The sequence below is a fragment of the Stegostoma tigrinum genome, chromosome 14 (genome assembly GCF_030684315.1).
Source record: "Stegostoma tigrinum isolate sSteTig4 chromosome 14, sSteTig4.hap1, whole genome shotgun sequence".
Classification (NCBI taxonomy): Eukaryota; Metazoa; Chordata; class Chondrichthyes; order Orectolobiformes; family Stegostomatidae; genus Stegostoma; species Stegostoma tigrinum.
This window is the reverse complement of record NC_081367.1, coordinates 66,481,327-66,507,265: the sequence shown is the minus strand read 5'-3', so window position 1 is coordinate 66,507,265 and position 25,939 is coordinate 66,481,327. Positions and strand designations below refer to the sequence as shown.

The window sequence follows — 25,939 nt, the reverse complement described above, 5'->3', positions numbered from 1 at the left end:
GCTGTGGCAGGATTTGAACCCAGTCCCAGAACATTAACACTGCACCTCCCAGTTGCAAACCATTTCCACTCCCCCTCCCATTCTTTCGATGACATGTCCATCATGGGCCTCCTGCAGTGCCACAATGATGCCACCCGAAGGTTGCAGGAACAGCAACTCATATTCCGCTTGGGAACCCTGCAGCCTAATGGTATCAATGTGGACTTCACCAGCTTCAAAATCTCCCCTTCCCCCACCGCATCCCAAAACCAGCCCAGTTCGTCCCCTCCCCCCACTGCACCACACAACCAGCCCAGCTCTTCCCCTCCACCCACTGCATCCCAAAATCAGACCAACCTGTCTCTGCCTCCCTAACCTGTTCTTCCTCTCACCCATCCCTTCCTCCCACCCCAAGCCGCACCTCCATCTCCTATCTACTAACCTCATCCCACCTCCTTGACCTGTCCGTCTTCCCTGGACTGACCTATCCCCTCCCAGCCTCCCCACCTATACTCTCCCCTCCACCTATCTTCTTTTCTCTCCATCTTCGGTCCGCCTCCCCCTCTCTCCCTATTTATTTCAGAACCCTCACCCCATCTGATGAAGGGTCTAGGCCCGAAACGTCAGCTTTTGTGCTTCTGGGATGCTGCTTGGCCTGCTGTGTTCATCCAGCCTCACATTTTATTATCTTGGATTCTCCAGCATCTGCAGTTCCCATTATCACTCATTCAACTAAGTTGAAGCTTTTATCTTCCCACTTCAAGCGTGGAAGTTATTATTATACACAGCAGCCTCTGACATTATGCTAACTGTGTGGGGGGTAGAGACAATTGGCTCAGTGCCCCACAGGGCCATCAGATGTCGTGTAAGCCTTGCTTTAGTTGTGGTCAGTGTCGACCTATTTTACAGGCAGAGTTGATATTGTGGACAGCCCCTGTGACCAACGGTTGAACCTCAAACACTGGATGAATATCACGTGCTCGATAATGTAATTGCAAATGAGCAGTGGCCTGCAAGCACTGGATGCTTTCGCGCCCCCCCACCTCAATGTCCTCCCCTTCAGTGTGGACCCTGCATTTTTGCCCATCGAGCTGACGCTGCTTCCGCCTGCCCTGGGCATTTACATGCAGCCGGTCACTTCTAGCAAATTGCTGGCAGGGAATGCAACACGTACAGGACACCCACAACACCTGGACCAGCCGGGCAAGTACACCCCTCACCAATACCCACCCACGCCCCCACTTCTCTGACCAACTCTTCCCTTGCTCTATCTAGCAGCTGATTTCCACTAATCCACTCCCCCCCACCCCACCCACCCCCGGGCCATTTGAAATGTCCACCAGAGACAGCTCTGCTTCCAATTGTCCCCTTTGCCCCCGACCTCTGACATTCCAACTGAATGATGCCCACCCATATCCCTTGGCAGAAGACTACGCCCTGCATACTTTCAGACGCGGCCATTTGGTTGAATGATGTGTTTATTGTGCTGGCAGCTGCACATGCTGTAGATGTGAGGTTGACGTCCAACTGTGCCCAACATCCTGGGCTGATTGCTAATGACAACCAGCCTGGCTCTGCACCTGCACCGAACAGCAAGTGAACACAATGGTACTGTGAATGTTTAGGGCCTGCCTGAACTGCCAATATGTTTAGAGACAAGTCATGGCAAGGCAAGGCAAAGAAAGGCAGTGAGCATCCAGGTAGGTGTGTGCTGTGTCCATTTCTGGTCCATAACAACAATAAAAACAGAAGTTGCTGGAAAAGCTCAGCAGGTCTGACAGTATCTGTGAAGAGAAATCAGAATGAATGTTTGGCATCCAGTCACTCTTCCATCTGCAGTTATTTCGGGCTTTATTCTGGTCTCCCGGCTATAGGAAAGATGTTGTGAAACTTGAAAGGGATCAGAAAAGATAGATAAGGATGTTGCCAGGGCTGGAGGGCTCGAGCTAAAGGGAGAGGCTGAATAGGCTGGGGCTATTTTCCCTGGAGCGTTGGACGCTGAGGGCTGACCTTTTAGAGGTTTATAAAATCACGAGGGGCATGGGATAGGGTAAATAGCAAAGCATAGGGGAGTTCAAAACCAGCGGTTTAAGATGAGAGGAGAAAGATATAACAGGAACCTGAGGTGCAACTTTTTCTCACAGAGGTTGGTGTGTGTATGGAATGAGCTGCCAGAGGAAGTGGTAGAGGCTGGTACAATTATAACATTTTAAAGGCATCTGGATGGGTATATGAATAGGAAGGGTTTACAGGGATATGGGCCAAATGCTGGCAAATGGGATTGATTGAGGATATCAGGTTGGCATGGATGAGTTGGACTGAAGGGCCTGATCCCATGCTGCACATCTCTATGACTCTAAGTGAGTGAGCACTAGGTGAGCAAGCCCCGAGGTGCAGCCTGGTCCAGCCCGTGTGCAAAGCGTCCTTGCTGCAGCTTTACTGTGATAGTTGCCACTGTTTCCCAATGTGTAGCTTTTAAAAGACTGGATGTAGCGCAAGTGGATTGGAGAGATGCCACGGGGGTCCTGAGAGACTGGCAGTTTTCACATGCCAATGCCCCCTCCACCCCCCGGGTAGCAAGCTGGTGGGATGAATGCAGCAGGGATGCTAGAGATTGTCCTGAGACGTTGTCCGTTGGTATCCAACTGGAAACCTGGACTCACCAGTACCCACTCTGGCCTCCAGGTCTGGACTCGTTAACATCTAGTTTCCTCAGAGTGCCTGATGTGATAGGGAGTTGTGTATGAATGAGGTGAGGTTTGTGCTTAATGAGGCTGCTAGCAGGCAATAGTCCCCATGGAAAAGGCATCTCACTGCTCCCCAGCAACAATCTTGTCTGGAAACCCAGATTTCTTCTTGAAAATGCGGCATGTTCTCCCAATGTCGGGAAAGGCTTCACCCAGATTTCTCAGCTTGGGGCCCACATCGCTCAGACGCCTATTAGATTCCAGGCAAGGTCTCAGCTCCTTGTGTTGCACTCATCCAAAAGCAAAGAGCATTAGAAATGAAAAGAACAACTGATATAACATTGGAAGCGAGTGCTGGCACGCAGATATAACCAGAACCATTAACTGTCTCGTTAAGCGATTAAGGTCAAACCATTCAAACAAGGCATGTCAACTCTGATTGCTCAGGGCATTGCTATGGGGATGAAGCATGGATGCCTGTCTCCCTAGGGTTTCATATGCAAGAAGGTGCAATGTGTGGGCACATTCCTTTTGCCTACAAAGGACTGCATGTGAATAAATGTAGCTTCAAGCCTGCGCACGTTACACCGCGAGTCTGAGTGCTAAGTCACATCTGTGCCACACAACCGCCAGGTGATGACCATCTCCAACAAGAGAGAATCTAAATGTCATTCTTTGAGGCTCAAAGGCAAGACCATTGCTGAACCCCGAACGCCACCACCCCCCCACACACCCCACCCCCAACCCACCCCCAATAGCAACATCCTAGAGGTTATCATTGACCAGAAACTGACTTGGGCTAGCAAAATACATTTATATTTAGATTTTATTGTCACGTGTTCTCAACTCAAGGAGTACAGTGAAAAGTGTGCAAAGTCACTAATCTCTGGTGCCATCTTAGTGGACAAAAGACAGGATTAAAAACAGAAGCAGAAATAAAAAGAAACTGCCAAAAGAAAGGGAAATGTCCCAGATCCATCACCAGCCTCAGCCATGAGTCGTCACCGCCAGAAAAACAAAGCCACAAAGCCCCCCCTCCGAGTCTCCTTGGAATGCCACCGTCTCCACTGCCACTGGGAATGTGTCACCATCCTTTACTGCCAACTTGCCTCCACTGACATCATTGCTGGCGTGAGTACCCTGCCGGACCCTGGGCTGGGCTCAAAGGTGATGCTGGGCCCATGGCACTGAAGCGACTGCTCCAGGAACAGCAGTGATATTTAGCAGCATTGGGTTATTAGTCAAAGGACCACTTGGTCATGTTCCATCTTCATTCTTCTGCTCTGTTCCCAATAGCTGCCCTGGTACAGTTCCGTATCATGCTATGGGCTTATTCAAGGGTTTAAACTTGTTGCTCATGGACTCATTCTAGAATCTAATTTCTTTTTCTTCTGGCATGCTAACCTGTGTCTGCACCTCCTTTCCAATTGTCTCTGTGATGTCAGCTTTGTTACGACATTGTTCATGTCACCAGTTTTGCTCAACTTTAATTCTGTTCGGTACACCTCCGCTCTGCAATGCCTCACAGACATGCTTTGCTTCACCACCTTGCATATGATTTGTTTTAGATTCTCTTTCAGTCCATTCCAGCTGACCAGCATATTCTGACCCTCTGTGGGCACTGGGATGTAATCCAGCTCACCGATGAGGCTTTCCTTTCCACCTTTTAGGAGGCCAAAGTCCACAGGGCCTGGATATGTATTTTGGTCTCCCATTTGGTATTTGTCTCAGCTATCAAAACTAACCCAATTGTTCCACTGCTTCGACCACTGACTGTCCACCAGGTACCAGGTATTGCCCTTCCTCAGCGGGGTCTTTGTCATCGGTACAGTGTCGGCACGCCGTGTCTCCAGCTCAGCAGCTCCGCCATGTTTGCCAGCAAGTGCCTGAAGCATGCTGGGAACCCTCCCCACCCAACAAACAAATACACTGGCTGCAAGAGCTGGTCAGAGGTTAGGAACACTGCAGTGAATAACTCACCTCCTGACTACCCAGAGCCTATCCACCATCTTTGAAGTATAAGTCTGGAGCGCTCCCCACTTGCCTGGATGGGTGCATCTCCAAAACACGCACAAGAATCCATGCAGGTCAAAGCTGCCCACTTGATTGGCTCCATGTCCATAAACATCTAACCCCTCTGCCACCAACACTGAATCACTGCATTCTGCACCATCTACAAGCTGTACTGCAGAAATTCACTAAAGATTCTTAGACAGCACCTTCCATACCACATCCACTGCCATCTCGAAGGACAAGGGCAGCAAACATGTGTAAACACCACCAGCTGCGAGTTCCCCTGTAAGGCATTCGTCATCCTGACTTGGAAATATATTGCCAATCCTTCACATTCATTGTGTCAAAACCCCGGAATTCCCTCCCCAATGGCATTGTGGATCTAACGACAGCACACAGACTGCCAGCAGTTTGGGCAGGCAGCTCATCACCACCTTTGCAAGGCCAGTTAGGGATGGGTAATAAATGATGGCCAGCCTATGATGCCCATGTCTCATAAGTGAATTTTACAAAAAGATTGGATATCTCTATGCTGTAAAGGGTTAGCAGATACATGGTGGAGTGAACGGCCTCCTTCCGTACAGCAGTTTTCTACGATTCTATGAAATGTGGGGCATCTGTTTCTTCCACTATGCAGTGCGCTTGGGTTATGAGGGAGGGTAACAAAGATTTACTAGACTGGTTCCTGGTGTATGAAGTAAGCGAGGATTGGTTACGACTGTAATTCAATGGACTTTTGGAGAATGCTGGGGCAACTCATAGAAATCTATAAAATCCTAACAGGACCAGACAGGGTAAACACAGGAAGGATGTTCCCAATGGCCAGGATGTCCAGAACCAGGGACCACACTTCAAGGGCAGTGAGTAAGCCATTTAGCAATGAGATGAGAAGAAGTTTCTCCACCCAGAATTCTCCGCCACAGGCAAATGTTGAGGCCAAAATGTTGAGTGTTTTCAAGAAGGATTTAAAGATAGTGCTTAGGGATAAATGGTTCATATGGTATGAGGAGAAAGTGAGGACAGGATACAGAGTGAATAATCAGCCACAACCATATTGAATGGGGCTCTAAGGGCCAAATGGCCTACTCCTAGTCCTGTTTTCAATGTTCACATTGCTGCTTGAGCTGACAACTGCGGCCCTACAATTTGATACCACACCACCAACCTGCGTTTATTAACTGTGCAGGGTCTCACTGAATATCGAGAAGGCTGTGACCATGTCAGCCATGCCAGTGTCCGTACTGATATTGCCTGTATTTTTCCTCATGCGTGTGCATGACATGTTACACTGGCACGAGAGGAGAGTGTCTTCATGTCATATGCTCCCAATTTCCTCATCATGACCCAGAAAGATTTGCAGCTCCTGGCTTTTTGAACCTTCTTCACAATACTCAAATGTACGAGCAAGTTTCAAAAATTCTTTCATGGGTCATGTCCAATTCAGCTTATATCTCCAAACAATTTGCAAAGTAGCCTGTTAACATTTTCATCCCAGAGTTATTTGAGATGATTAACATGGGTTCAAAACCCATTCATTTGCTTGTCCTTGTCTAGCCTGAAGTGTGCGATAGGGTTATTTACAAATTGTAAAACAGCATTAGATTCCCTCATGGGTGACCCACGAATGGCAGATCATGTTTTGTGTTTCTATTTCACCGTTTACTTATTCCTGTAATATTTGTATTCAAATTATCAAACCACAGGTTACTTGAAGTGACCAGCAGGTGGCAGTCTTGGCCACAGAAGACAGCAGGCCAAGCAGCATCTCAGGAGCATGGCCTGCTGTGTTCATCCAGCTCCACACTTTATTATCTCAGCATCTGCAGTTCCCGTTTTCTTTGGCCACAGAAGATCTATAACTGGTGGATTATTCTGAAGCAGATGTTAATTGATCTGAAGTTGCTATCAAGTGACCTGAAAGACACTTGCTGTCTGATGGTGGTGCAGTAACATCTGAGCCAAGTCCCACCTGCTCCAGAAGCGTGCAGTAACATTTCTGAACAGGTCAAATAGAAACATCTTTCCTCATGGTGCAGTGGTAGCATCTCTGTCTCTGAGTTCGAAGATCTAGGATCCAGTCCCCATGTGCCCAGAGCTACATCTGGAAGTCTCTAAATGGGTTGCTTAAAAATATGTCTCAATTGGCCTGATTTGAGGACTGTGTAATAAGGCTGTAATTCCAAAAACAAAAGTGAAGCAATGCTGGCTCAAACTGAAAGTTCAAAACCAAAAAAATCTCCATTGGTTATTAGAAGAATATTATTAAGCAGGAGAGAGTTCAGAAGAGATTTACCAGGATGTTACTGGGAACGGAGGGCTGGAGTTATGAGGAGAAGCTGGATAGGCTGTTTCACTGGAGCAGAGGTGACCGTACAGAGGTTTATAAAATCGTGAGGGGTATAGATAAGGTGAGTGGTAGGTGTCTTTTCCCTAGGGGATGGGGAAATTTCAAGAGGAGGGCGAATATTTTTAAGGTGAGAGGAGAAAGATTTCAAAAAGACGCAGGGGCAATTTTTTTACACGGAGAATGGTTGATGTGTGGAATGAACATCCAGAGGAAGTGATGGATGCTGGTACAGTTACAATGTTTAAAAGACATTTGGATTAGTACATGAATAAGAAATATTCAGAGGGATATGGGCCAAATGCAGGCAGGTGGGATGAGTTTAGTTTGGGATTATGGTTGGCATGGACTGGTTGGATTGAAGGGTCTGTTTCTGTGGAGTATGACTCTATGATTCTCTAAATAGAAATTCCTTGATTAAGTTCCAAAGTTTATAACATGCTACGATGAAGTTTCACCATCCCAACTTCTACAACCAAAGATGTGCAGGTTAGGTGGATTGGCCATGCTAAGTTGCCCATAGTGTCCAGGGAGGCGTAGATTAGATGGGTTATAGGGAGATGGGTCTGGGTCTGGGTGGGTGCTTTGAGGTTCAGTGTGGACTTGTTGAGCCAAAGGGCCTGTTTCCACACTGTAGGGATTCTATTCTTACCTCAGATCACTTGAAACATGAAGTATGAGGTAGGCTTGAGCAGTTCAAGAAGTCAGCTCACTACCACCTTCACAAGGGCAACTAGGGATGGGCAATAAGTGCTGACCAGCCAATAACATCCACGTCTCACAAATGAATAAATAAAAAAATTCTCTGTTGCAATTCAATAGCTTAATGTTAGCCCAGACACTTATGTGCCTGAAGGGGTGCAATGTTTCTACGTAATAGTTAGTTGTAATTAGTGCATGTTAAATTCTTCAAAACCACAATATCCACATCATGGAAGATAACATAAGCACTTCCACATTGGATAGACCACCCTGTTGGTGGGAAACTGATGCTGAAGTGAAAACAGATTTCCTTAAATTTGCTCTTAGGAAGTGAATGACCATTATTTATTGTCCATCCCTAATTATACTCGAGAAGGTGACAGCAATCTGCCATCTTGAACTACTAGAGTCTATGAAGGTGCAGGTACACACGTGGAGCAAGGAGCGAGAGAAGCTTTGAAGTGAATGGTGAAAGGATGTGGAGAAGTAACATTACAAGCGATTATGTTGAGCAAAAACCCGGTGTAGATTGAATAAGCTGGAAGAGTTTTCCATGTGCTGGAATTTCAAAGGGACAAGCAGATTGATGGGACCTTGATTTGACAGTGAGTCAGTGGTACGTGAGGATACTTGTCATCATCCTAGATAACAAGGTGTAGAGCTGGATGAACACAGAAGGCCAGGCAGCATCAGAGGAGCAGGAAAGCTGATGTTTCAGGCCTAAACCCTTCTTCAGCCATTTCTGAAGAAGGGTCCCCACCAGAAACATCAGCCTTCCTGCTCCTCTGATGCTGCCTGGCCTTCTGTGTTCATCCAGCTCTACACCTTGTTGTCTCAGATTCTCCAGCATCTGCAGCTCCTCCTATCCCTTGTCATCATCCTCACAGGTACATTGACTGGAATTTTCAGTTCGTTAAAACAAATGCTATAGGATCTCCCACATTCTCCTTCACAAGCAGGCAGGGCCTCACTTCAATGTCTCATCAGCATCTCTGACAGTGCAGTACTCCCTCAGACCTGCACTGGGTTATGGACAGCATGGTATCGACTCCTCAGCAAATGACAGTAGAAAAACATTTACAAATTGCGCAAGCATCCTTCTTTAATAGAGCAATGTGACCACCAAAGCGATACCCACCCACTCTCCCACTTTCAGTGTTGCACTGGAGTACAAGTCCAGATGCTCATGCCATTTACTGAGGTTCGCTTCTGAAACACGGAGTTTCAGCAAATTAGATTAGATTAGATTCCCCACAGTGTGGAAACAGGCCCTTCGGCCCAACAAGTCCACACTGCCCCTCGGAGCATCCCACCCAGACCCATCCCCCTATAACCAACACACCCCCTGAACACTACAGGCAATTCAGCATGGCCGATCCACCTAACCTGCACATCTTTGGACTGTGGGAGGAAACTGGAGCACCCGGAGGAAACCCACTCAGACACGGGGAGAATGTGCAAAGTCTGCACAGATTAATTTAGTGACTGGCTCCTCTTGGCTTGTCGACTTGTGTAAACACAAGCTGTCTTTCTAATCTGCAAAACCCTGACGCCTAGTTTTTGAAATCTGTCGTTAAAGTACTGCACGATCACGAGGAAGCTGTGACTAAATCATTCTCGCCCTCTGCGGTGCGTAATTCAAATAGTTGGGGTGAGGAAGGCAACATTTGACTGCAAAACAACTTGCAAGAGCCAGAATTTAAAAATAACATGGTGACATTTTGTTCCATTCTCTCTCTCCAGCTCCTGAAGGGGCTGACTCATTCTGGGGGTATGGGTCTACATAGGTCCTGGAGCACGTGGTTATCTCATGCAAGTGACTTTCAATTACAAATTTAGGAGTCATTTCATCCATCTAGTACTGGAGGAAGTTCAGAAATGATTTCTACCAGATCTCCACGAGAACTAAGAAGTCATACTTCAGTGAAAAGGTTGAACAACTTGGATTTCTCCTCCGTTTCGGCAAAAAAAGAAGATTGAGAGATGGTCACTAAAGCGCTTTAAGATAATGAAAGTGTTTGTTAGGGTAGACTCAGGGAAAATGCTTATCTGTGCGGGACACCAGGATCAGGGGCCCATAATTGTATCACATTGTTAAAGCACGCGGATAAGCCAAAGATCAAGAGGCAGAGATTCTTTATTTCATTGGAATCGGGTCTTTATAGTCATGAAGGGAGATTAAGATTAAACAAGGAATACAGAGTATTTAGATGGAGTTTATATCTGTCTGTGTCTCCTTCGGTCCATTAAGCCACTTTCCAAAACTTAGCCTTTCCACCACAGAGCATCCACTCGACTATTGAAACACCCTGGCTCAAGGCCCTCCATCAACATCACTACCTGTGGCTGGAGGCCCTGTTATGGTAAAATTGTGACTAATTCATTCCTTAATATAGAGAAAGCAATTTGGTATCACATGAAATAGTTGAGGTGAGGGATAGAAACTAATCTTTAGTGGGGAACGAGAGAAACAGATTATACAGAAAAGAAAAGAAAAGAGAGGGATTAGATGAATAAAATGGGAGGACGTTCCTGTGGAATATAAATAACAGCATGAACTTGTTGGGCAGCATGGCCTGTTTCTGTGTGGTAAACATGAGCTTCTAGTCCTAGAGGTTGTAAAATTAATAGCGAGCAGGTAGACTTAATTGGGTTAGATGCAAACATCAGATTCTCACTGCTAAGGTAAACCTTGTAACTTCTCTCCCCACACCTTCTCTTCAGCAGGTATCGAGAAGCTTATCTGCAATGATTAAGATCTCATTAAAACCACAATTCATTGTACTTTTCAATTGAGTTACATAGAAATATAGAAAATAGGAGCAGGAGTAGGCCATTCAGCCCTTCGTGGCTGCTATGCCATTCAATATGATCAATTAATCCCTACCGTGTGGGAACAGGCCATTTGGCCCAACAAGTCCACACAGAGCATCTGAAGAGCATCCTACCCAGATGTACACCTCCCCCACCCTATCCCTACAACCCTGCACCTCTCATGTCTAATGCACCCACCTACATATCACTGGACACTATGGGCAATTTACCATGACCAATCCAACTAAGCTGCACATTTTTGGACTGTGGGAGGAAACCGGAGCATCCAGAGGAAACACACAGACACAAGGAGTATGGGCAAACTCTACTCAGACAGTCATCCAAGAATGGGATAACAAGGTGTAGAGCTGGATGAACACGGCAGGCCAGGCAGCATCAGAGCCGCAGGAAGGCTGACGTTTCGGGTCAGGACCCTTACACCCAAGGAGGGGCCCTAATGCTGTGAGGCAGCAATGCAAACCACTGAGACACCATGCTGCCCCGATCATGGCTGATCATCCAGTTCAGTGAGGAAGTCACTTCTGATGAAGAAGCTGAAGGTGAGATTATCCAGGAGGACCCTCACAGATGCCAAGCTGAAAGAGAAATGGCTCAATCAAACAGAACATGTGTTAATCTCATAGCCACTTGTTTCCATGGAGATTGGGCTAATGGACATGTTCCTTTTCACTGTTCTGTTTGTTATGGACCTGGGAGGCCACCACATACTTAATTCCACATACCTCATTGACTGAGAGTTGTTTCACTGTGTGTTATTGATTGCAACAAAGGCTATGTTTTTGTAATGTGATAAGTTCCTGAAGCAAGAAACTCAGGTGATAAAACGGTAATTGCACCTACCTGTAACTGTGAACAGGAAGCATGATTCTTATCCTTGTTGTAGCAAAGACAAAGTAGAATAGGGGGAACACTCACGCTACCACCTATCTAATATTGGTAGGCACAGCATTCCCTCAATATTCCCATAATACCTGCAGATTGTTACAAATGATCAGTGGCCCAATGCATGGCTGAGCATGCTCAGTCACTATGCCTCCAATGCTATGAGATGCACACGTCCCTACATTCCAACTCTTTGTAAAGAATCAAGAAAGTTACATCTCAGCTGGGCAAATACTGAGAATGCTTGAAACAACAACAGGAATTGCTAGAGATCATTAGCTAGTTTGGTAGCATCTGTGGGGAGAGAAATGGAATCAATGTTTCAGGTCTCCCTCAACCTTTGTCCATTTCATTAGTAAGGATGGTGAACAGCGACCATGGTTCCTCATGGGATTCCACAGGAGCACACTCAGACAAGACACCAGGTATTAGCTACGATATTGTGATAAGAATAACACTGAGGATGTCAGCGCTCTCTATTGCTGAAGTAAATCAGACAGCATGAACATGTACAGTTAAAAGTGGAAGTCAGAGAGCCACTTTCCAAGTTGCCATTTCCACGGTTTGTAACAGTTTGCTTTAAGTGAGTGAAGTTGTTGTGTGTGCCAAGCTCATAGCCCCTAAACATGGCAGAGAAATCCCATTCTGTATAATTATTGCAAACAGGTTCTGGGAGACTTCAATACATGAGGAGTGCTAGTGTAAACTTAAACAAATTGTAACTACTTAAAAGTAAAAATGAAGTCCTGATTAGGCGTTTTCCGGAGCTTTGTGGGAAGCTGGGGAAGAGATCACTGGGCTCCTAGCAGAGACATTTGTATCATTGATAACCACAGCTGAGGTGCCAGGAGACTAGAAGTTGGCCAATGTGGTACCATTATTTTGAAAAGGCTGTAAGGAAAGCCCAGGAACTAAAGACTAATGAGCCTGATATCAGTGGTGGGTAAGCTGTTAGAGGGGATTCTCAGGAATGAGGTTTACATGCATTTGGAAAGTCAAGGACTAATTAAGGATAGCCAACATGGTTCCGTGTGTGGAAAATCGTGTCTCACAAATTTGTGTAAGTTTCTTTTTGAAGAGGTGACAAAGAAGTCTGATGAATGCAGAGCAGTAGATGTTGTTTAGATTAGATTCCCTACAGTGTGGGAACGGGCCCTTTAGCCCAACAAGTCCACACCGCCCCTTGGAGCATCCCACCCAGACCCATCCCCCTATAATCCACACACTCCCAAACACTACGGGCAATTTAGCATGGCCAATCCACCTAGCCTGCACATCTTTGGGCTGTGGGAGGAAACCGGAGCACCCGGAGCAAACCCACGCAGGCACAGGGAGAATGTGCCAACTCCGCACAGACAGTTACCCGAGGCTAGAATCGAACGCGGGTCCCTGGTGCTGTGACGTTGCAGTGCTAACCACTGAGCCACCGTGCCGCCCCAAGTGTTTATGTGGACTTCCGCAAAACATTTGACCATGTTCTGTACAGTAGACCGGTTAGTAAATTAGTTCACGTGGGATCCAGATACAAAATTGGCTTGAAGGTAGGAGACAGACTGTGGTGGTGGAGGATTGCTTTTTAGACTGGAGGCCTGTGACCAGCAGTATTTGGCAAGGATCAGTGCTGGGTCCACTGCTTTTCATCATTTACATAAAGTATTTGGATGTGAATTTAGGAGGTTCGGTTAGTATGTTTTCAGATGACACTAAAATAAGTGGCGTTCTGGACGTTGAAAAACATCATTTCATAGTGCAATGGGATCTTGATCAGATGGGCCAATGGACCAATAAGTGGCAGATAGATTTTAATTTAGATAAATGTGAGGTGTTGTATTTTGATAAGGCAAACCAGGGCAGGACTGATACACTTAATGTAAGGCCCTAGGGAGTATTGCTAAGCTAAGAGACCTAGTGGTACAGGTGCATTCTTCCTTGAAAGTGGATTTCAGGTAGACAGGGTTTGAAGAAGGTATTTGATATGCTTGATAATAAAATGCGAGGCTGGATGAACACAGCAGGCCAAGCAGCATCTCAGGAGCACAAAAGCTGACGTTTCGGGCCTAGACCCTTCATCAGAGAGGGGGATGGGATGAGGGTTCTGGAATAAATAGGGAGAGAGGGGGAGGCGGACCGAAGATGGAGAGAAAAGAAGATAGGTGGAGAGGAGAGTATAGGTGGGGAGGTAGGGAGGGGATGGGTCAGTCCAGGGAAGACGGACAGGTCAAGGAGGTGGGATGAGGTTAGTAGGTAGATGGGGGTGCGGCTTGGGGTGGGAGGAAGGGATGGGTGAGAGGAAGAACAGGTTAGGGAGGCAGAGACAGGTTGGACTGGTTTTGGGATGCAGTGGGTGGAGGGGAAGAGCTGGGCTGGTTGTGTGGTGCAGTGGGGGGAGGGGACGAACTGGGCTGGTTTAGGGATGCGGTGAGGGAAGGGGAGATTTTGAAACTGGTGAAGTCCACATTGATACCATTAGACTGCAGGGTTCCCAGGCGGAATATGAGTTGCTGTTCCTGCAACCTTCGGGTGGCATCATTGTGGCAGTGCAGGAGGCCCATGATGGACATGTCATCTAAAGAATGGGAGGGGGAGTGGAAATGGTTTGCGATTGGGAGGTGCAGTAGTTTGTTGTGAACTGAGCGGAGGCGTTCTGCAAAGCGGTCTCCAAGCCTCCGCTTGTTTTCCCCAGTGTAGAGGAAGCCACACCGGGTACAGTGGATGCTGTATACCACATTCGCAGATGTGCAGGTGAACCTCTGCTTAATGTGGAATGTCATCTTGGGGCCTGGGATAGGGGTGAGGGAGGAGGTGTGGGGACAAGTGTAGCATTTCCTGCGGTTGCAGGGGAAGGTGCCGGGTGTGGTGGGGTTGGAGAGCAGTGTGGAGCGAACAAGGGAGTCACGGAGAGAGTGGTCTCTCCGGAAAGCAGACAGGGGTGGGGATGGAAAAATGTCTTGGGTGGTGGGGTCGGATTGTAAATGGCGGAAGTGTCGAAGGATGATGCGTTGTATCCGGAGTTTGGTGGGATGGTGTGTGAGAACGAGGGGGATTCTCTTTGGGCGGTTGTGGCGGGGGCGGGGTGTGAGGGATGTGTTGCGGGAAATGCGGGAGACGCGGTCAAGGGCGTTCTCGATCACTGTGGGGGGAAAGTTGCGGTCCTTGAAGAACTTGGACATCTGGGATGTATGATATGCTTGTCTTCATTGGTCATTACATTGAGTATATGAGTTGGGACATTAGGTTGAGGCTGTACAGGACTTTGGTGAGGCCACTTTTGGAATACTGCATACAATTCCAGTTGCCCTTTAATAGGAAGAATGATGTTAAACTTGAGAAGCTGCAGAAAAGGAAGCTGCTGGGTTTAGAGGGTTTGAGTTATGGGCAGAGGGTGAATAATTTGGGGCCTTTTCCCCTGGAGAGTCAGAGGCTGAGGGGTGACTTTATAGAGGTTTACAACATCATGAAGGGCATGGATAGGGTGAAGAGCCCAGGCTTCTTACCTAGGGCAGGGGAGGCTAAAATGAGAGGGCATTGGTTTAAGGTGAGCAGGGAAAGATTTAAAAGGGAATTGACAGTCAACATTTTCATGTAGAATGAGCTGCCAGAGTGGAGGCTGATACAATTGCAACATTTAAAAGGCATCTGGATGGGTGTATGAGTAGGAAGGATTTAGAGGGATGTGGGCCAAATGCTGGAAATTGGGACTAGGTCAGATTGGGATGTCTGGTTGGCACAAACGAGTTGGTCCTAAGGGTCTGTTTCTGTGATGTATGACTCTATGATTATAAATAATTACAATTCCACTCACTCATTAGACAGAGATGACAGGAGGCAGCTTAATTCAAAGGTCACCACAGCTCAGGCAAGAGAAGCAGGGTCCTTTCTGATAAACTCAGCCAGTGCTGGAATTAAATCTGTGCTGTTAGCATCACCCCACATTACAAACCAGCTTTCCAGTCACCTCGGGTATTGTCTACTCATACTACAGATAGAGGCACAGTTGAGCTGGATCTCACTGGAAGTGAGTTTCTCAATTTCCAGTTCCACATGACCTGATATCACCTGATAACATGGTAATGAAATCTAGCTATTAGCATACAGCTATTAATCTTATAGATGCTAAATTTTGGTGCATTTGAATGTAATTGAATTTTTAATGCTCTTACTAAGTCTTAATTACTTCTCACTGAGTCACTGGAGGAAATCAGTGCATGTTTTTTGTCATGGCATAAAAGGCATCCTCAACAAAATACAAAAATGTTGGACTGCACTACATTCAGTAAAATAAATGAAACACAGTAGAGATGAATGCAAGCACCTTGCAGTAAATGTACATTTTTATATGTTAAACTGAATGCAAACTGTAATGTATGCACAACAGCTCTGCTATCCTCTATAACTAGATTTGTTCTTTTACTTTTAAAAAAGCAAAATGTAAAATATCTTATGGAAGTGTTTGACCTTTTTGTGCCATGATTTAAAATGCAATTTATTAATTTTTAACTGAGCCACTTAAACCCTTTTAAAATACATATAATGCCTATAAATCAGTGATCTCTGGATTGCTATAGTTCACTCCTTACTTAACAAGCTTTGAACTTCTTATTGTGTAACCTGGAGACAGTCTGTTTATGGCACAGTGAAATCAAAAATTGCATGGATGGTTCTTAATGAATATCATGATGGTAACTCTTTTAAATTGCAATTTAATTACTGATTCTGTCAGGTCGGTGGTGGTGTAGTGTTTTAGTCAGTGGCTACAATCCCAAACTTGTAAACTTAATGGTCTAGAAGCAATGAGTCTAAATCCTAGTATGGTCTGGGAGCAAATTTTAAATTCAAATAAAATCTGGAATTAAGAAAAGTAGTAGTCTATTGGTAACAGTTGTTGTAAAAATGCATCTTGTTCACTAATGTCCTGTAGGAAAGGAAATATACTATTTTTATGTGGCTTAGCCTAAATATGATTAGAAATAAACATGCAAATCCACGTGAAAACATCAGTGATGTGGGACTAAGTGGATCACTCATGTTCAAAAGGTAGTGGACGTAGAATCTTGAAAACAGTTTTTACAGCAGAGCTAAATGGATACTTCTTTGCTAAGGGGAGAAAGATTTTCAGGGGCATATGGAATACAAAGCTGAAATTAAAATCAATCAGCCATGAACAGGTTTGAAGAGCTGAGTAGCCTACTCCTGTTCCTTGTTCGATTGTTGGATATTATTCTTTCAAAGATCTGGTACAGATGGGCTGAATGCCCTTCTTTGTGTTTTTTTTTCTGACTAACAAGATTGAATGTAGAATTCTGTATAGAAAGACATATTTTATATCAATTATAACAGGCAGTAGTATTACACTGCATAATTGCATTTGAATATTTGCCATTTTTTCCCCTATTCTGGTACTTGTTGCTAAGCAGCCTTCAGTATCTCACTTAAATTAGGCACAAGTCAAACAATATGATTGCTCACATCAGCTGATTATTGCTGACTCCACAATTATACATTTAAGCTGACTTTTGAAAATTAAAAGTTCTACATTACTTTAACAGTTTATTTCCCTAAAATGTATGCCCTTTATTTAAATTGTATTATTAATTGGTATTTATCGCTCTGAGCTACTGGCTTTATTATAGATGTTGCTACTAATGCACTTGATCCTTGGTGACAGCAAAATAGTTTTATTCAAATGGAACCATAAGAAACTACAAAGAGTTGTGAACACAACCCAGTACATCATGCAAGCCAATCGTCAATCCATTGATTCCATCTGTACTTCTCACTGCCTCACGAAGGCAGCCAATGTAATCACAGACTCCTCCCACCCAGTTATAATCTCTTCCAACCTCTTCCATCAGATAGAAGACACAAAAGCTGAAGCACACGCACCAACAGATTCAAGAGCTGCTTTTTCCCTGTTGTTGTTGGAGTTGCGCATGGACGTCTCAGGTTTTAATATTAAATGTTGATCTCGCTCTCTGTGTACCTTCTCTGCAACTGTGACATTTTGTGTTCCTCGCTCTGCTCTATCACATTTATGCACTTTGCACAGCACGATCTGTCGGTACTGCATGCAGAACAAAACTTTTCACTGTACCTAGGAACATGTGACAACAATAAACCAAATCAGTCAAATGGAAGATGATGAATGTCAGAACGTACCTGACTGGGCAGAGCCTGATCCTTTCCTTAGGATTTGAACGTGGCTCACATCCAACAGCAATCACAAGATAAAGATCAAGAGAAAAATCCAGGTTACACCTATCCCCTTCCCACCATCCCACCTTCTTCTGTTCATTCCAGGATTCTGATAGCCATTGTACAATGCCACTCAAAATTTTGGCTGAGACCAGCTAACTCAGCACAGACTGGATTAAGCCTTCCTGTGCTGTGTATTTCAGTGACTCACTGAATAAACTTGCTGAACAATCTGGAAAGCTTCCGCAACAGTACTGGTAAAAAGCGAGGAACAACTTGCTCAAGCAAATGGTCCAACAGGATACAGTTTAGAATGAAAATACCTCACCAGTAAGGGATAGGGTAAAATATTTAAAGGTGAAAATGGAGGAAAGAAATTTGTGCTGGATCCCTGCAAACAGTAATCAAACTATCTCTATATCACATATAGAAAATTTATATAGATATATTTTCTATATATCAGTAATGAAAAATTGCTTTTTCAAATGCACTTATAAAACTGAGGTCAGTTCTTTTTCTGCAGTCCTGGTGGGCAACACACTTGGCAAAAGATAAGAACATTTATCTCGACCTGGCCTGTGGTTTAAAAATACATCTGCACAGATACATAGAACAGTACAGCGCAGGAACAGGCCCCTTGTCCCACCTGATGTCATTCTAAACTAATCCCATCTGGCCATGCATGATTCATATCCCTCTCCTGCCTACCTGTTCATGTGGTTGTCTTAGTGTCTCTTAAATATTGCTATCGAATCTAGATTAAAGATGCTGGCATTGTTCTCACTGGGAGAAGAAGACTGAGAGGAGATTGGGAGGGATTTTCAAAATCATGAATGGGTTCGATAGTAGATAAGGAGAAGATGTTCCTGCTGTTAACAGACTAAAGAACAAGAGGGCATAGATTTAAAGTGACAAACCTATGAGGCAAGGGTGATGTGAAGCAAGGCTTTTCACTCGGCGAGTCATGACAGTGTGGAATGCATTATCTGGAAACATGGAAGCAGCTTCCATAGAGGCATTTAGGAGGCCATTGGTTAGAAATGGTGTGCAAGGAAATGGGGAAAAGGTAGGAGATTGGAACTAGAGATAAAGGGAACTGCAGATGCTGGAGAATCCAAGATAATAAAGTGTGAAGCTGGATGAACACAGCAGGCCAAGCAGCAACTTAGAAGCATAAAAGCTGACGTTTCGGGCCTAGACCCTTCATCAGAGAGCTCTCTGACGAAGGGCCTAGGCTTGAAACATCAGCTTTTGTGCTCCTAAGATGCTGCTTGGCCTGCTGTGTTCATCCAGCTTCAAACTTTGTTATCAGAAGACTGGAACTAGGTTGGTTGTAGACTTGATCGCTGTGCCGGTGGGTTTGGTTGCAAACATTTCATCACCCTGCTAGGTTACATTGTCAGTGTGTCTCCAGTGAAGCATTGGTGTTCTGTCCCTGTTGTTATTTATATGCCTTGGTTTGCTGGGGTGATTGGTATTATTTCCGGTTTTGTTTCTCAGTGGTTTGTTGATGGAGTTCCAGGTAGAATACCAGGCCTCCAGGAATTTCCTGGCATGTCTCTGTTTGGTTTGTGAGATTATGGGCATGTTGTCCCAGATGAATTTGTATCCCTTGTTGTCCATGTGTAGTGAGACAAATGAGAATTGGTTGTGTCACTTGGTGATTAGTTGATGTTCGGGTCTGATTCTGCACCTCCCACAATGCAGTGCTCCCTAAGCAGTGAATTAACATGTCAACCTAGATCACTTCCCTGGAGCCTCATGACTCCAGAATTGAAATGTCTAACACGTCTGGTACCACAGGGCATGCATTTAAGACGAGAGGGGGAAAGTTCAAAGGAGACGTGAAGGACAAGTTCATTATGCAGAGAGTGGTAGGTGTCTGGAATGCGCTGCCAGGGGTAATGGTGGAGGCAGACATGATAGGGATATTTAAGGGATTTTTAGATAAGCACATCAAAATACAAGGAATGTAGGCATATGGACCAAAGGCAGGCTTAAGGGATGAGTTTAATTTGGCAGCATGTTTAGCACAACACTGTGGGCTGAAGAGCCTGTTCCTGTGCTGTACGGTGCTACGTTCTGATTCAGAGGCCTAGACTGAGCAGAAGTGATGTAGAAAATGGCTAGTCTTTGCCAGGTGGGGCCATAATACTGATTTAGGTATTTTTAATCAACCTGTTATTGGTACTCCTATCTGGAGCACTAGGACTTTGAACCGGGGGGGCCTGGCCCAGAGGTAGGGGCACTATCTGTATCATAGACAACCCCCCACCCACCATATGTTCACCTAAATTGGGAGGTCTACCTTTTATTTATCCTCCCATCCTAAACAAGGCAGCCCTCTCTCAGCATTATTAGGGGAACCTGAAATTGTCAAGCAAAGATGGGGTAGGTCAGGTGCTGTCAGCACCTGATGTTCTGTAAAATCTCATGTTTAGCTTATCAGACCGTGTCTTTGAGTGGTCTTTGTGTAAGGGACAAGTCAAACTTAAAGGGGGCTCTCATATATAAAATGATTCTATCGGTCACAGTAACAATCAGCTCTCCTGTAAATAACATGTGAAGAAAACTTACAGCCTTAATGAGATGTTAATCAATGCAATCTGGAATTGCAAACAAATCTCTCAAAGGCATGTTGTCACCAAACAAAGTCATGAGATTGACATTCCTCAGTCAGGTTTATCAACATACTGCTCAATGAACTTCAAAGATTGTTGGCAAACTAGACTCTGTTCAATCAAAAACTGAAAGAACTGCGGATGCTATAAATCAGGAGCAAAAACAAAGGTAATGAAATGTGAGAGATAATGGGAACTGCAGATGCTGGAGAATTCCAAGATAATGAAATGTGAGGCTGGATGAACACAGCAGGCCAAGCAGCATCTCAGGAGCACAAAAGCTGACGTTTCGGGCCTAGACCCTTCTCTGATGAAGGGTCTAGGCCCGAAACGTCAGCTTTTGTGCTCCTGAGATGCTGCTGGGCCTGCTGTGTTCATCCAGCCTCACATTTCATTGTAATGAAATGTGAGGCTGGATGAACGCAAAAGCAAAGGTGTTGGAGAGGCTCAGCAGGTCTGGCAGCATCTCTGAAGGAAAAAACAGAGTTAATGTTTTGGGTCCAGTGGCTGAGGAAGTGTCACCGGACCTGAAACGTTAACTCTGTATTTTCCTTCACAGATGTTGCCAGACCTGCTGAGCTTTTCAAGCAATTTTGTTTATGTTGAAACAACGTCCTCTGCAGTTGGTGTAACTGTATTGAAGACAAGGCTAGTTCTGGTAATACATCAGCAAAGCATGATTTAATATCTTTTTGAGCAAATATTTTGCAATGGCACATGTGGAAAGAATAGCTTTTTTTTATAATTCATTTACAGAATGAGGGCATCGCTGGCTAGGCCAGCATTTATTGCTCATTCAGAGGGCAGTTAAGAGTCAACCACATTGCTGTGGGTCTGGAGTCACATGTAGGCCAGAACAGGTAAGGATGGCAGTTTCCTTCCTTAAAGGACATTAGTGAACCCGGTGGGCTTTTCCCAATAATTGACGATGGTTTAATGATCACCACTACAGTCTTAATTCCAGATACTTTTTTGAATTCAAATTCTACTATCTGCTGTGGCAGGATTCGAACTGGTGTCCCCAGAACATTATCTGGGTCTCTGGGTTAACAATCCAGTGACAAAACTACTAGGCCATCGCCTCATCTTGATAGTGGAAAGACAGTAATTTCAGAAACTCTTGTCAACAAGACAGCACAAATATAATGGGCCCATTCGCCTCCTATCGTGTTATATGATGTTTGAGCGGTAATCGAGGCCAGACCTCATTTAGTTTGTCTCCTCTTCCCTTTCTCTGCTTTTCAGTTACGCAAGTTGAGGGAAGAATGCTCTCAACATTTCATCCCTATCCAAAAAAAATCAAAGAACTGTGGACGTTGGAAATCAGAAACAAAATCAGAAATTGCTGTGAAATCGCAGCAGATCTGGCAGCATCTGTGGAGGGAAAGCGGAGTTAATGTTTGAGGTCCAGTGACCCTACCTCAGAACCTTTCAGTGTTCTATATCTCCAAACACTTGCAGATTATTGTTATCCAAATAATCACCCAATACCCCTCCTGAATGCCCCTAATGTACCTGCCTCCATCACATTTCCAGGCTCTGTATTCCGTTCCCTAACAGCTTGCTGAGTGAAAAAGTTTTTCCTCTTCTCACCCTTGCTGCTTTTGCAGATCACTTTAAATCCACCGCTCATGTTCTTGTTTCCTTTTTACAGGCAGGAACAGCTTCTCCCTATCCACCCTCTCTAGCCCACTCATGATTTAACAAACCTCTATTAAAGCTCCGCTCAGCCTTTTTGTCTGCAAGAAATACAGGCCCTAAACTTCTTCAATCTATCCTCACAACTGAAGTTTCTCATTCCAGGAACCATTCTTGTAAATTGCCTCTGCGTTTTCTCCAATGCTGTCATATGCTTCCTATGAAGTGGTGCCCACAACTGTACATAATATTCCAGCTGAGATCTAACAAGTGTCTTATGCAAGTCATCTCTTTGCTTTTGTACTCGATGCCCCTATTAATAATGCCAAGGATATAGTACGCTTTACTAATGCTTTCTCTGTACCTGTCCCGCCACTTTCGATTATCTGTGCACATATACACCCCACACCCAGGTCTCCCTGCTCCTTCGTCGCCTTTACAATTACACCCACTGTTTTGCATTGCCTTTCACTGTACATCCTCCCAAAATAAATCGCCTCACACTTCAGCTCCTATCTATCTGTCCACTCCACTATCTTGTCAACAGGCTTTTGGAGATCTACACCATCTCCTCACAGTTTACAATCCTAAGTCCAGTGTCCACATTTAGCAGCTACCTTTTAAAAGAAGGCAAGATGACATGCTTATTAGAATGAAAAGCAATTGGATTTAATGCTGCTTCTGTCAGTGTAAATCGGAACAACATGCCCAATGCACAAACAGCCTCCTACCTGAGGTCAGCAGGCATGAACAGTGGGAGAGGTAGAATAAAACTAGCTGCTTGTTCCAGCAAAATCAATTGATCCTTACAAGCTCTTTAACTCTTGCTGTGTAACCTGGTGAGTGATGGGACCTACCTTCTTACTGCTGTCCACAAAAGGGATTAGGCTGATTATCACTGCATGCAGCGTTACATGGCTATGACTAGGATTGCCATCTCATTGCTTGAATTGCATGGAAGAAAAACTGATTAAGGCTACAAATCATTTGAGTTCCTTTGGTTAGTTGGCAGTTGCACTTTCATTACAAAAGAAGGTTTCACTCTTATCAGGAGTTGACTGCCTCTGACCCGATAAGTAAGATTCAAGACTTGCCTTAAGAGAGAATTTTCTTTTGAAATCATTAGGTACTTACTATGGTTTAATGCTTAACCAGCAGAATAATGGATATATGGGTGTGATTTCAAGGATTGAACTAAATTTACGGCTCAGTTGATCTGTTTATAGTGTACACTGGACAACTGATCTTGGGTTAACGATGATATCAATCCTTTGATCTGTTGTTCTAGTTATAATACCTAGCAACTTGAGAAGGCAGGTGCAATCGCTGAGAGTCTTTATACACAATCTATATTGTGCATTTAACAGTGAGGGTTTTTCACAAAGGTGTCATTCAGTAAAAATGGAGATCAGGCGAAAGAATACATAAAGAAGGGAGGGCCAAAACCTTTATGCTGGGAGTTGATGGCCTGGTGATATTATTGTTGGACCCTTAATCCAGAGACCCAGAAAATGTTCTGGGGACCTGGGTTTGAATCCCGCCTCACCAGATGGTGCAATTTGAATTCCATTAAACGATGTGGTATTACGAGTCTAATGATGACCATGAAACCATTGTTGATTGTTGCAAAAGCCCATTTGGTGCACTAATGTCCTTTAAGGAAGGAAACTGCCATCCTTATCTGGTCTGGCCTATATGTGACTCCAGACCCACGGCAATGTGATTGATTTCTAACAGCCCTATTAATAACGCAGTAATAAATGTTGGCCCAGCCAGCGATGCCCTCATCCTGTGAATAGATTAAAAAAGGCATAATTTCAAGGAAGGCATTAAAGGAGGGAAAGCCAAATTTTACATTAATTTTCCATTTGAGTTAGATAATAGACTAGAAGCATTGTCACCTGATAGTATAGTCAGCAGACCAGGTTGAAGAGTGGCAATAAAGATAAGGAAATGTAGCTCATTGTGGACACGGTCAGATACATTTGTGACTTTGATTTAGATTTGGTTCACTACAGTGACAATTATAGAAGTGGGAGTGAAGAGATTGAAACAGGGAATAACCAGCAGAGATGAGCACAAAGTTGTATCAACAGAGTCACCTCACTGCGCTGTATGTTCACAATGACGTTTCCTGTTACCATCCTGTTCAACATCAAAGGCTGCCTGGTCTAGTGCAGTAAAGGAAATCCACTTTCTGGACTAACTAGAAGAGTGCCTTGTAGTTAACAAGATACGGTTTACCATCTGATAAGAAAAGTTAAAGTAACATTAATCTGATAGACATTGTTACAGAAGGATCAGATGTGACATCTCACCACTTCGCGATCCTCAGTCTATATGACATCAAGTGGTGCTTGTGGCACTCCTCAGTATTAACCATTTCAGAACATATCCAAAATGCACATTTAGGAAGTGACAACACATCTGTAATATCTGGAGAGGTGGCATTGAACTTCCCTCCACCATTAATTCAGGTTAGTCCCTGAGTTTTGGCAATCCTGGGCTTCCTTCTTTTATAACCAGTGGTGTAGATCCTGTGAGTTTGGGAAGCTTCATCTAACATGTTAATATTTAGATTAATTTTTTAAAAAAGTCTTTCATGGGATGTGGGCTTCGATAGCTATTTCAGTATGGATGGTTAGGTTATTGATTAGGAGCACCTGACAAACGGGCAGCACTCTGAAAGTTTGGGTGATTTCAAACAAACCTGTTGGACTATAACCTGGTGTCATGCAACTTCTGACTTTTCCCACCACAGTTCAACACCTGCACCTCCACATCATGAGCCATAGGGAGAGGCTGAATAGACTGGGGCTATTTTCCCTGGAGCGTCAGAGGCTGACCTTATAGAGGTTTATAAAATCATAAGGGGCATGGATGGGGTGAATGGCCAAGGTCTTTTCCCCTGGAGTAGAGGGTTTAGGTTTAAGGTGAGAGAGTAAAGACATAAAAGGGAGCTAAGGGGCAATTTTTTTTCACACAGAGGGTGGTGCATGTATGCAATGAGCTGCCAGAGGAACTAGTGGGGGCTGGTACAGTTACAATGTTTAAAAGGCATCTAGATAGGTATATGAGTAAGAAGGATTTAGAGGGATATGGGCCAAATGCTGACAAATGGGGCTAGATTAATTTAGGATATCTGGTCGGCATGGACAAGTTGGACTGAAGGGTCTGTTTCCGTGTTGTATAACTCTATGTGTCCCCAAAGCATTAGGCTGACTGTCTGGATGACCCTTCAGCCACCTTTCCCCCCCTCCCAAGTCCTGACAGTGCTATTTCACAAACTCCTAGTCCTAGTTATCAACCATATGAACCCAACATGATCAGTTAGCTTGAATGGTTGAACTGCAATACAGAGTAATGCCAACAATGTGGGCTCAATTTCTGCACTGGCTGAGGTTACCATGGGGGACTCTTCTTTTCAACTTCTCCCCTTGCCTGATGCATGGTGACCTCCTGGTTAAACCATCACCAGTCTCGTCCCAGTGAGGGAATTGTACTATCGTGAATTCACCTTTTACTTTAAAAACTTTGCAGCGTCAAGTTAATCAAACCAAAACAGCGAAGTACGTTATCAAATTACGCAAATATTTTGTTTCAGATTACCTAGTGCAATACTAATTTCAAGAAAGGAAATGGATGCATACTTCAAAAGGAAAGTATTTCACAGTGCAATAGAGAGAAAGCTGGGGAATGGGACGATTTGGTCAGCTCTTTCAAAGCGGCAGCATTGTCACGATGGGCCGAACGGACTCAATAATTCTACGAAGCCTTCTAGACATGCAGTTTGCTGTTTGTGCTGTGTCGTACTGCACAAGAGGCATCCAGCTGGGGTGGAAATTTCTATGTTACATTTTTGAATGTAGTAAACACAATGAAACCTAGATATCCATTACATGTGGTTTAGGAAACAAAATCAACGCAAGGCCGGTCATGTAGTAACAGTTAAAGAGGTACAACTTACATTCGAGATATTGGGAAGATTCTAAATGCACTGGGTAGACACCAGCATTCGTGATCAACTGATCCTTTAGCCTTGATTC

The 25,939-nt window shown here is 44.6% G+C and overlaps 1 protein-coding gene and 1 pseudogene across 1 annotated transcript in view; both read right to left on the bottom strand.

Annotated features, from left to right (window-relative positions):
- mindy4b (MINDY family member 4B) overlaps positions 1-25,939 on the bottom strand; it is an 88,723-nt gene extending 62,784 nt beyond the window's left edge. The window contains exon 1 of the mRNA XM_048542815.1: positions 25,861-25,939. The gene's annotated coding sequence lies outside the window, so the exon portion shown is untranslated. The remainder of the gene's footprint in view (positions 1-25,860) is intronic.
- Positions 3,984-4,561, bottom strand: LOC125457451 (ubiquitin carboxyl-terminal hydrolase 15-like; annotated as a pseudogene).